The following is a 13484-nucleotide window of genomic DNA, read 5'->3' as shown; positions in this document are numbered from 1 at the left end:
ACCAATCCCCTCGTAGAGTGACGGCAGCCGCAGCATCTCGGCTCCCTGCTGGGGCAGCGCTGCTGATCTTACCTGACTGAGGCCTCTCACTTCCAGCAGCCACGGTGATTAAGTTACGGGGGACCGAGAGAAGACATTGCTGTATCTGGCAGCAGGTGATGGTATTGTACTGCCCTGGTGTTATTATACAGGTGGGGCAGCCTGTGGTGTCCTGTTCATACAGGGGAGCAGCCTGTCGTGTCCTGTTCAAACAGGGGGAGCGGCCTGCGGTGTCCCGTTCACACAGCGGGAGCAGCCTGCGGTGTCCAGTTCACACAGGGGGAGCGGCCTGCAGTACCCCGTTCACACAGGGGGAGCGGCCTGCGGTGCCCCGTTCACACAGGGGGAGCGGCCTGCGGTGCCCCGTTCACACAGGGGGAGCGGCCTGGGGTGTCCCGTTCACACAGGGGGAGCGGCCTGTGGTGTCCTATTCATACAGGGGGAGCGGCCTGTGGTGTCCCATAGTACAGGAGGAGCGGCCTGTAGTGTCCTATTCATACAGGGGGAGTGGCCTGTTACAAATGTTATAGAGGGGGAGCAGACTCTTGTGTGTTGTTATTATTATTGTACAGTTGAGCAGCCTCTGTGTGATGATGATGATTATTATATATTTACTTATTCCTTGATTACCAGTCTCTGATTTCTTAATATTATTAGTATTATGATGATTATACAGAGCGAGCAGCCTTTGGTGCCTATTACATTTTATTTTAAGATCATTCACTACAATGGACATAGCAGTGCTATTATATCCTATACCAGTGGTTCCCAAACTGTGTGCCAAGGCACCCTGAGGTGCCTCGGGACACTTGCAGGGGTGCCTTGGGTTGGTGGACCAGGATCAATTCATATTATTTATGGTCAATGTAACAGGCAAAACCAGTGCTTATGGCTGCCAATCATAATATATATGGACAAACAGAAGCAAATCCTGTCCCTCACCACATAACTGTGACATATAAACACAATGTACTTACTTTTATATTTTTTCCTGAATTTCTCAATAAGAAACATTTGGCCTAGGGGTGCCTTGAAAACATTTTGATGCTCTAGGGTGCCGTGATTCCAAAAAGTTTGGGAACCCCTGTCCTATACTATACATGTACCTGTTGTTCTCTATACGATATATATTTAAATGTGGGGAAACATTAGAAGCTGCTGTTGTGCCTCTATGTGGATTTCTCTTACCTTTATCTAATAGGTTTCATGTGTACTGTGTGGTGTTTATTGTAATTCTTATATTTACTCCAGGACAACAGAGCGGTGAGGATGAGACACCTTACTGATTCCTCGAGGATGTACAAGAACCAGAGTCACATGACTGACAGGATACTAAATATCACCCTGGAGATCATCTACCTGCTGACTGGGGAGGTGAGGGGATCTGGGAGTGTCACTGTGACATCACTTACATCTATAGTAATAATACAGGGACGTGACTGGGGAGGTGAGGGGATCTGGGAGTCACTGTGACGTCACTTATATCTATAGTAATAATACAGGGACGTGACTGGGGAGGTGAGGGGATCTGGGAGCGTCACTGTGACGTCACTTATATCTATAGTAATAATACAGGGACGTGACTGGGGAGGTGAGGGGATCTGGGAGCGTCACTGTGACGTCACTTATATCTATAGTAATAATACAGGGAGGTGACTGGGGAGGTGAGGGGATCTGGGAGCGTCACTGTGACATCACTTATATCTATAGTAATAATACAGGGACATGACTGGGGAGGTGAGGGGATCTGGGAGTGTCACTGTGACGTCACTTATATCTATAGTAATAATACAGGGACGTGACTGGGGAGGTGAGGGGATCTGGGAGCGTCACTGTGACATCAATTATATCTATAGTAATAATACAGGGACGTGACTGGGGAGGTGAGGGGATCTGGGAGTGTCACTGTGACATCACCTATATCTATAGTAATAATACAGGGACGTGACTGGGGAGGTGAGGGGATCTGGCAGTGTCACTGTGACATCACCTATATCTATAGTAATAATACAGGGACGTGACTGGGGAGGTGAGGGGATCTGGCAGTGTCACTGTGACATCACTTATATCTATAGTAATAATACAGGGGCGTGACTGGGGAGGTGAGGGGATCTGGGAGTGTCACTGTGACATCACCTATATCTATAGTAATAATACAGGGACGTGACTGGGGAGGTGAGGGGATCTGGCAGTGTCACTGTGACATCACTTATATCTATAGTAATAATACAGGGGCGTGACTGGGTAGGTGAGGGGATCTGGGAGTGTCACTGTGACATCACCTATATCTATAGTAATAATACAGGGACGTGACTGGGGAGGTGAGGGGATCTGGCAGTGTCACTGTGACATCACTTATATCTATAGTAATAATACAGGGACGTGACTGGGGAGGTGAGGGGATCTGGGAGTGTCACTGTGACATCACTTATATCTAGAGTAATAATACAGGGACGTGACTGGGGAGGTGAGGGGATCTGGCAGCGTCACTGTGACATCACTTATGTCTATAGTAATAATACAGGGACGTGACTGGGGAGGTGAGGGGATCTGGGAGCGTCACAGTGACATCACTTATAGCTATAGTAATAATACAGGGACGTGACTGGGGAGGTTAGGGGATCTGGGAGCGTCACTGTGACATCACTTATATCTATAGTAATAATACAGGGACGTGACTGGGGTGGTGAGGGGATCCGGGAGTGTCACTGACGTCACTTATATCTATAGTAATAATAGAGGGATGTGACTGGGGAGGTGAGGGGATCTGGGAGTGTCACTGTGACATCACCTATATCTATAGTAATAATACAGGGATGTGACTGGGGAGGTGAGGGGATCTGGGAGTGTCACTGTGATGTCACTTATATCTATAGTAATAATACAGGGACGTGACTGGGGTGGTGAGGGGATCTGGGAGCGTCACTATGACATCACTTATATCTATAGTAATAATACAGGGACGTGACTGGGGAGGTGAGGGGATCTGGGAGCGTCACTGTGACGTCACTTATATCTATAGTAATAATACATGGACGTGACTGGGGAGGTGAAGGGATCTGGGAGTGTCACTGTGATGTCACTTATATCTATAGTAATAATACAGGGACGTGACTGGGGAGGTGAGGGGATCTGGGAGTGTCACTGTGACGTCACTTATATCTATAGTAATAATACAGGGACGTGACTGGGGAGGTGAGGGGATCTGGGAGTGTCACTGTGACATCACTTATAGTAATAATAGAGGGTCATAACTGGGAGTGTCTACAGTGATAGTGTATTTTCTTATACACAGGGTTACACAGTAGTGAAGAAGACCTCTGGTGATCATGAGACACCCAGTAGCCATCACTGTGTGTCAGAAGGACAGAAGAGGACCCAGATTCCCATCATGGTGCCTCCACCTCACTCACTGATACATGGGAAAGACAATGAGCAGAAGATCTTGGAACTCACTAACAAGATCAATCAACTGCTGACTGGAGAGGTGACTGCTTGGAATGGGACATTATACAGTAATACTGGGGGATATGAACAGAGAGGTGACTGCTGGGAATGGGGACATTATATAGTAACACGGGGGGAGGAGTGACCGGAGAGGTGACTGCTGGGAATGGGACATTATACAGTAACACCGGGGCCTGTGACCGGAGAGGTGACTGCTGGGAATGGGATGTTATACAGTAACACCGGGGGCTGTGACCGGAGAGGTAACTGCTGGGAATGGGACGTTATACAGTATAACACCGGGGGCTGTGACCGGAGAGGTGACTGCTGGGAATGGGACATTATACAGTAACACCAGGGGATGTGACCAGAGAGGTGACTGCTGGGAATGGGACATCATACAGTAACACCAGGGGATGTGACCAGAGAGGTGACTGCCGGAAATGGGACATTATACAGTAACACTGGGGGATGTGTCTGCTGGGAATGGGACATTATACAGTAACACCGGAGGATGTGACCAGAGAGGTGACTGCCGAGAATGAGACATTATACAGTAACACCGGGGGCTGTGACCGGAGAGGTGACTGCTGGGAATGGGACGTTATACAGTAACACCGGGGAATGTAACCGGAGAGGTAACTGCTAGGAATGGGACATTATACAGGAACACCTGGGGATGTGACCAGAGAGGTGACTGCCGGGAATGGGACATTATACAGTAACACCGGGGGATGTGACTGCTGGGAATGGGACATTATAGAGTAACACCGGGGGATGTGACCAGAGAGGTGACTGCTGGGAATGGGACATTTATACAGTAACACCTGGGGATGTGACCAGAGAGGTAACTGCGGGGAATGGGACATTATACAGTAACACCGGGGGATGTGACTGCTGGGAATGGGACATTATACAGTAACACCGGGGGATGTGACTGCTGGGAATGGGACATTATACAGTAACACCGGGGGATGTGACCAGAGAGGTGACTGCCGGGAATGGGACATTATACAGTAAAAGCAGGTGATGTGACCAGAGAGGTGACTGCCGGGAATGGGACATTATACAGTAACACCGGGGGCTGTAACCGGAGAGGTGACTGCTGGGAATGGGACGTTATACAGTAACACCAGGGGATGTGACCGGAGAGGTGACTGCTGGGAATGGGATGTTATACAGTAACACTGGGGGATGTGACCGGAGAGGTGACCAATTGGAATGGGACGTTATACAGTAACACCGGGGGATGTGACCGGAGAGGTGACTGCTGTGAATGGGGCATTATACAGTAACACTGGGGGATGTGACTGGAGAGATGACTGCTGTGAATGGGACGGTATACAGTAACACCAGGGGATGTGACCGGAGAGATGACTGCTGAGAATGGGACGTTATACAGTAACACCGGGGGATGTGACCACAGAGATGACTGCTGAGAATGGGACGTTATACAGTAACACCGGAGGATGTGACCGGAGACTGCCGGCAATGGGACATTATACAGAAACACCGGGGATGTGGTCTGAGTGATGACTGTATCACTGTGTGTTTGTCAGGTTCCTATAAGGTGTCAGGATGTCGCTGTCTATCTCTCTATGGAGGAGTGGGAGTATATAGAGGAACACAAGGGTCTGTACAAGGACGTGATGATGGAGATTCACCGGCCCCTCACATCACTGGGTAAGCAGAGATTACATTTTATTGCACATGGTAGAGCAGGTATGGGGGCCCCTATATAATCGTATCATCTGCTAATCGCACATGTACAATGTCCTCAGTCACTGTGTGTCTCCAATAGATGGGCCCAGTAACAGAGATACCCCAGAGAGATGTCCCCGTCCTCTGTATTCCCAGCAGTGTACAGAGGAGACTCACAGGACCCCACAGGAGGATCAGGTAGGTGGGAATTAGGGTCTCCCCAATATACCAAAGTGACTGTCACTATATGAATTGCAGCAGTTGTGTGTGTGTGTGTGTGTGTGTGTGTGTGTGTGTTTGTGTGTCTTATACACTGATATTCTATCTCCATAACATCAGACAATACTAATGTGATATTTTTTTAGGTTCATTGTGAAGGTTTGTCTGATATTAAGGCCGAAGAAATAAAGGGAGAAGAAGAGACGGATGTGACTGATATTAAGGCAGAAGGAGAAGAGTCTTGTGTGACAGATAAGGAAGAAGATACAGACACAGAAGACACATATATGAGGGGTGATCAGCAGTGTAAGGAGGAGGAAATCCCTACAGATACCAGCACAGGTGAGGAATAATCACTTATTACATACTATCTGACCTGCCCGGGAAAACCTGGGAGTTTTATTTTTTTTTAATTCCAAAATTGCTGTAAAATTTCATCTTATGCTGCGCCAAAGGCCCAAGATTGTAAATTGTTATAACATTCACCGTAATGTTAGTGTTTGCAGTGATACTCAATGACCGCAATTAGATCAGGTGTGGTGGTAGTGTTTCAAACACACCGCTCCTGACTTGTGTGCATACTTGTCTACCTGACCCTCTCCATGCAGGAGAAAATGCTCTGTTCCTGGACTTCCCTGTAATGTATGACTGCCATCACCTGTGGGGAGCTGGGTAATTGATAAGAAAAGGTGTCACCATAGGTGATGGCAATCATACATTACAGGGAAGTCCAGGTACAGAGCACTTTCTCCCGCATGGAGAGGGTCAGGTAGGCAAGTATGCTTGTGTGTTGATGAATTCTACATCCACTCCTGAGATTTAGCACCTATAATGCATTTAATTATTCTGTGTGCTGTACTGTTTTTGTGTATGTGGTGTTATGTATGTGTTGTGTTGTGTGTTTCTCTCCCGGGGGCGACCAAATGACCGCCCTGGCGCCGGAGACCCCACCCCCGTTCACCGCCCCGCAGACAACCTAAATTACCTCCTGTGTGCAGCCAGCGGGGGTCCGGTGACAGGCAGCGGGGTTCCGGGTAGCCGCTGTAGCTGCAGCTTGACTCCGTCCGTCTCTCCTCTCTCCTACTAGTGCAGCGTCGGGAAGCGCTGGTGATGACTTTGAAAAGACTTGCCGGATGCTGATTGGCTGACCCCACTGGCTGTCCCCGGACCTGAGAGCGCCCCCTCCAGCTCCCGGTGCGCGTGCCCCCCCCCTAGTTACGGCCCTGCTCTGGTGTATCTCATACATCAGGAGCCATCAGCCCCTATTATACTCCTGCTCTCCCCTCACATCATGTCACTGTGTGTTACCAGCCCAGAGATATGACCAGTCTCCTCCCCACACTCTCTGGTGTATCTCATACATCAGGAGCCATCATCCCCTATTATACTCCTGCTCTCCCCCTCACATCATGTCACTGTGTGTTACCAGCCCAGAGATCTGACCAGTCTCCTCCCCACAATCTCTGGTGTATCTCATACATCAGGAGCCATCAGCCCCTATTATACTCCTGCTCTCCCCCTCACATCATGTCACTGTGTGTTACCAGCCCAGAGATCTGACCAGTCTCCTCCCCACACTCTCTGGTGTATTTCATACATCAGGAGCCATCAGCCCCTATTATACTCCTGCTCTCCCCTCACATCATGTCACTGTGTGTTACCAGCCCAGACATCTGACCAGTCTCCTCCCCACCGCTGGTATATATCAGCTCCTGGTGTCTTAAGGACTTCCTTTTCCTGTAACCCCCGGTGCTGTAAAGTGACCTGCCGCTTTGCAGCATCACTTTACTGCACTAGGGGTCACAGCACAGCAGGAGGCCCTGTAGACTGGAAGCAATCCCCTGGGGAGGTGAGTATGATTGTTTTTTACACTGTGATCAGCATATGTGACACAGGACACACACAGCTGATCATCCTGGCCCCATCCCCGCACAGCTCTCTCTGCCTAGGAACAGAGAGAGCTGTGCAGAAGCCCAGAATTTGCACCTGAGCTCTGTGATTCCCCAGCTGAAGCTGCATTATTATCACAGGGTATTTGACTTTTTTTTTAGTTTTAGTTAATTTGGCTAGAGGACGTTTCTTAAGTATAAGTATGGGAGATGTGATCTGCTTACAAAAAAAAAATGCAAATTGAAGGGTTTTGATCAGTTTTTCATGACAATTTAACCAATTAAAGAGAGCGCATGTATACCAATGTATAAAGTTTTATTAAAAGACAATGATTAAAAATACATTAGTTAATATCAACCTTGTAATAAACCTATTAGGTATAATTGCCCCGTAGGCAAAATGTCCCGTTGACAATTAGCAATGTCCCAAGACCCGTGCTAATCACAGTCTCTAATTGGCGCTTAGGGACCAATAGTCAATATAAATCCTGTAGGGTAAAACACATGTGCAGATCTAATGTTACTTGAATGGTATGCTTCCCAGAGCAAAAGATCTCACCACTTGTCTTTCCCTCTTTAGAGGATATTAATTGCGGGCATTGATGGTTTTGTAATTCCACGCACGAAAGTCTCCACACAGATGTATTTGCGGCCGTCTCAGACTCTGCGCTTACGGGGTCCTAGCAGTATCCGTTTGGCAGTGTGTGGGCTCCCGGCTCCGTCTAGGTTGAGCGGTCCTCTGCAGCCGCACACCACGTGGCTGACAGGTGCTGTGTCAGTATTATTAGCCATGTCCCTCCTGCTATACCTCAACCCTCAGCGCCGCACATCAGTTTCCTGACGGGCACCGGATGGGTGATCGGGCAGGTCCTAAGGTTAGGACGGTGTGGTTTTGATTGCCGGGGCTGAGGAGATGTAATGGCAAGTCTCTGTGGAGATGGCAAGGGTGATGATATGCTCCTGGGTGGCCCAAGGAGGTGAGAGAACCTCTTTTACTTGACGCGTTTCTCCGTCTATGTATTCAGACGGTTTCCTCAGAAGGTATAAGAACCCATATCCTCTGCCTGTCTTATAAAGCACTCCTGCCCAATCAGCCTGGGGCTTTCATTTGCATACACCTGTTGTTTAATTAACTGTATCTCCAGGTGTAATCAACCTATGAAGTTTTCACTTTTTAGTTATTCTCATTTTCTCCTTCATCCACCTGTGACACCTCACTGGAGTAACAGGGGGGAATAGAAGGGTGACTGCAGGGAGCATGGGCACTTTAAGAATTTTGTGGCCAGCTCCTCCCCTTCTACTTCCCCCAGACAGTCAGTCTTATGTTGTGCCCTGCGGGAGCTAGGCACACTTCTGGTTTGCTCCAGGGCAAGTTCAGGAGAATTTCTTTATTTTTTTTTACTCTACAATCAGCAAGAGGAGGGTCAGACAGCCTCTGCCTCTGTCTGACCCTGCCGTTGGAGCTGCCGGGGGGGACCAGTTCACAGCTGCATGCGGCTTGTGCTCTGGCCCCGGCTGAGGAAACCACAGTTTCCGGAGTGGACAGAGACACTGATGCGTGCGGCGCGTGTCCTGATCTCCCACCAGCCACACTACCCACCGGCCAGCCTGGCAGGGGTGAGTAGAGCCCGGTCCCTCTACTAGAGAGGGTGCCACAGCAGTGGCGTATATAAACAAGCAGGGCGGCACTCGCAGCCGCGCAGCCATGAGAGGTCAGTCGGATTCTCCTCTGGGCCCAGGATAACGCTCATACTATTTCCGCAGTATTCCTCCCAGGGGTCGAAAACTGGGAGGCAGACTTCCTGAGCCGACACGACATGCACCCCGGAGAGTGGTGTCTGCATCCTCTGGTGTTCGAGCAACTGGTGAGGAGGTGGGGTCTCCCTCAAGTCAACCTCATGGCGTCTGGACACAATCACCAGTTGCCCCTATACAGAGCTCGGACTTGAGATCCATGAGCAGTGGGAGTAGATGCCCTGACAATGCCTTGGCCTTACCGGTTTGTGTATCTGTTTCCTCCATTCCCTCTGCTTCCGCGACTGCTACAGCGCATTCAGAGGGAGGCGGCCACGGTTCTTCTGATAGCACCGTATTGGCCGCGCAGGTCTTGGTACACAAACCTCACGTCCATGCTCGTCGACGAACCATGGCCATTGCCTCTGCAGGAGGATCTGCTCAGTCAAGGCCCTTTCTACCATCAGAGCCTGGAACATCATTTGACGGCGTGGGTACTGAGAAGTCCATCCTGAGGAAGGCAGAGATTCCGGCTACGGTTATCCCTATGATGCTGAGGGACAGGAAAGAGGTGACATCTCTCCACTATTACCGTATCTGGAGAGCTTACATCAATTGGTGGGAGGGGCGGGGTGTCTCACCAAAGTTGTTCAAAAAGTCGAGACTCCTTCTCTTCTTACAAGCAGGCCTGTCCACAGGCTTGAGGCTGGGCTCCCTCAAGGTACAAGTATCGGCCTTGTCTGTATATTTCCAGAGCCGTTTGGCCTTACTTTTGGAGGTACAGACCTTTTTCCATGGGGTCCTCCGTATTCAACCCCCTTTTAGGGCTCCTACCGCACCATGGGACTTGGATTTGGTTTTAACCTTTCTCCAGTCCTCTTTATTCAAACCTCTAGAATCGGTGGAATTAAAATATCTTGCATGGAAGACTGTGCTCCTTTTGGCCTTGCCCTCCGCAAGGAGGGTCTGTGACCTAGGTAGGGGCGCTTTCTTGTAAACCACCATTCCTGATCTTTCACCCGGACAGGACGGAACCTGCAAGGCTTTTCTGCCTAAAGTGGTTACAGCCTTTTACATAAGCCAGCCCATTGTAGTCCCGGCATTTGAGGGGGATTCTCCAGCTGACGAGTTTTTGGATGTGGTGCAGGCCCTCCATATCTATGTAGAAAGGACGGCCTCCATTAGAAAGACTGATGCTTTGTTCGTGGTCTACGATCCGGTAAAAAGAGATTGGCCTGCAACCAAACAGACGCTATCTCGGTGGATTCGTCTGACCATGAGATAGGCGTACATCGCAGAGGCTCGTCATCCTCCTTCTACCATATCGGCGCAATCTACGCGCTCGGAAGGTCCCTCTTGGGCGGCTGCCCAAGGGGTTTCCATTCAGCAGCTCTGCCGGGCTGCTACCTGGTCGAGTAGGAAGACCTTTGTCAGGAACTACCAATTTGATACCATTACAGACCCTGCTTCTCAGTTTGGTCGCGTGGTTTTGACGGGATCTCAGCGCTGTCCCGCCTGTGTTGGGAGCTCTGGGACGTCGCCACTGTTACTCCAGTGACACCTGGTAGATGAAGGAGAAAACGGGATTTTGTACTTACCGTTAAATCCTTTTCTCCGATTCCACAGGTGTCACTGGACGCCTGCCTCAGCGCTGAAGTTCTTGTTTGCTTCATTCAGACCAGTTTGTTTTCTTTGGTTTTCTACAGCACCATAGGTCTGTTCCAGTAAGATTAGAGTGTCAGTCAGTTGGCTTTGCTGAAACTCTCCACGATGGTATGTGTGGTCTAGTTTGTGTTTCCTGACCTTTTTCAATTTCAGTTCTTTTCTTATGTTGTTCTGTGTAAGAGTGTTTTGTATGTACTAATCTCCTCCTGGGAAGTGTTTTTTCTATCTTCCAGCTCCCTCTGGGCACAATTCTTTTGACTGTCTGGGGGAAGTAGAAGGGGAGGAGCTGGCCACACTGTCTCTGAAAATTATTAAAGTGCCCATACTCCCTGCAGTCGACCTTCGATTCCCCACTGTAACTCCAGTGACACCTGTGGAATCAGAGAAAAGGATTGGAGCAATTCTATTTAAACATACATAACAATTATGACCTCATATTATACAATATATAAAAAATGCATATACATACACAAATAAAAGTATCTATAAGTATTGGCATCGCTGAACCTAATCACTTTATTAACATTACTAGTCCTCAACATTAATTGTTTATTCACATTCATTTGAGCCAGCTCTTGGCTCGACGGTAAAGACCCGGACCTTCAGTTTACACCAACCTTCCGATTGCTGGTTCAAATCACACATCAGACCAAACCCAACTGTGGGTGTGTATAAATAGATTTCTTTTTTATATTATTTTATATTGATTTTTTTAGAATATTTTATATTGTGCCAGGCATAAAAGGCTATATAATTAAAAGTGGTAACATAAAGATATATAATAATAATAATAAATGTTAATTTAACCATAATCAAAATATAAATGAGAATAAATAAATATAGATAAATAATAAAAAATAGTAAATAAATGAAAATAAAAATAAATCTAAAAATAAATAAAAATCCAAATAAAATAAAAAATGTAAAATAAAATAAATGTAAATAAAGATAAAAAGAAAAATATTTATACACACCCACAGTTGGGTTTGGTCTGATGTGTGACTCGAACCAGCAAGAGCTGGCTCAAATGAATGTGAATAAACAATTTAATGGTGAGGACTAGTAATGTTATTAAAGTGAAGTAAGGTGATTACGTTCAGTGATGCCAATACTTCTAGATACTTTTATTTGTGTATGTGTATGCATTTTTTATATATTGTATAATATGAGTTTATAATTATGTATGTTTAAATAGAATTGCTCCAAATAATGAGAAGAGCTAAAAGGTGAAAACTTCATAGGTTGATTTCACCTGGAGATACAGTTAATTAAACAACAGGTGTATGCAAATGAAAGCCCCAGGCTGATTGGGCAGGAGTGCTTTCTAAGACAGGCAGAGGATATGGGTTCTTATACCTTCTGAGGAAACCGTCCGATTACATAGACGGAGAAACGCGTCAAGGAAAAGAGGTTTTCTCACCTCCTTGGGCCACCCAGGAGCATATCATCACCCTTGCCATCTCCACAGAGACTTGCCATTACGTCTCCTCAGCCGCGGCAATCAAAACCCCACCGTCCTAACCTTAGGACCTGCCCGATCACCCATCCAGTGCCCGTCAGGAAACTGATGTGCGGTGCTGAGGGTTGAGGTATAGCAGGAGGGACATGGCTAATAATACTGACACAGCACCTGTCAGCCACGTGGTGTGCGGCTGCAGAGGACCGCTCAACCTAGATGGAGCCGGGAGCCCACACACTGCCAAACGGATACTGCTAGGACCCCATAAGCGCCGACACGGAGACGGCCGCAAATACATCTGTGTGGAGACTTTCTTGCGTGGAATTACAAAACCATCAATGCCTGCAATTAATATCCTCTAAAGAGGGACAGACAAGTGGTGAGATCTTTTGCTCTGGGAAGCATACCATTCAAGTAACATTAGATCTGCACATGTGTTTTACCCTACAGGATTTATATTGACTATTGGTCCCTAAGCACCAATTAGAGACTGTCTGATTAGAACGGGTCTTGGGACATTTTGCCTAAGGGGCAATTATACCTAATAGGTTTATTACAAGGTTGATATTAACTAATGTATTTTTAATTATTGTCTTTTAATAAAACTTTATACATCGGTATATATGCGCTCTCTTTAATTGGTACTTTTTTCGCTCTTTAACTACTGTTGCCTTGGTAGCTGCACATATATACCAAGCATAAGCACTCATAGTGAATTGTGATATATATATTTGGAGTAATTGATTATTTAGAAGTTTTGCGCCTGAACTATTATTATTTTGCTTTCATAAAAACTGCTCCAAAAGCCTGCTAGTACATTCAGGGGAAACTAAAATAATGTAAAAATACCCTTTATCGCATTATTTTGGTAAAAATAATGTAAATGGGTCCTTCTATTTGGAGAGGCTGATGGGATACAGAGGGGAGAGACTGGGGATCATAGAGAGGGGATTTAGAGGGAAGAGACTGGAGATCATGGAGAGGGTTACAGAGCGGAGAGACTGGGGATCATAGAGAAAGGATACGGAGAGGAGAGACTGGGGATCATAGAGAGGGGATACAGAGGGGAGAGACTGGGCATCATAGAGAGGGGATACAGAGCGGAGAGACTGGGGATCATAGAGAGGGGATACAGAGCGGAGAGACGGGATCATAGAGAGGGGATACAGAGGGGAGAGACTGTGGATCATAGAGAGGGGATACAGAGGGGAGAGACTGGGGATCATAGAGAGGGGATACAGAGGGGAGAGACTGGGGATCATAGAGAGGGGATACAGAGGGGAGAGACTGGGGATCATAGAGAGGGGATACAGAGGGGAGAGACTGGAGAT

The 13484-nt window shown here is 47.5% G+C and overlaps 1 protein-coding gene and 1 long non-coding RNA gene across 2 annotated transcripts in view; both read left to right on the top strand.

Moving 5' to 3' along the window:
- The window catches only part of LOC146007463 (uncharacterized), a 137507-nt gene that overhangs the window by 69795 nt on the left and 54228 nt on the right, over positions 1-13484 (top strand). The gene's annotated exons all lie outside the window — the stretch shown is intronic.
- LOC146007473 (uncharacterized) overlaps positions 1-13484 on the top strand; it is a 47325-nt gene that overhangs the window by 209 nt on the left and 33632 nt on the right. The gene's annotated exons all lie outside the window — the stretch shown is intronic.

This window comes from Crinia signifera, chromosome 6, assembly GCF_055691185.1.
Source record: "Crinia signifera chromosome 6, ASM5569118v1, whole genome shotgun sequence".
Classification (NCBI taxonomy): domain Eukaryota; kingdom Metazoa; phylum Chordata; class Amphibia; order Anura; family Myobatrachidae; genus Crinia; species Crinia signifera.
The sequence above is the reverse complement of the archived record's forward strand: the minus strand, read 5'-3'. Positions and strand labels throughout refer to the sequence as shown.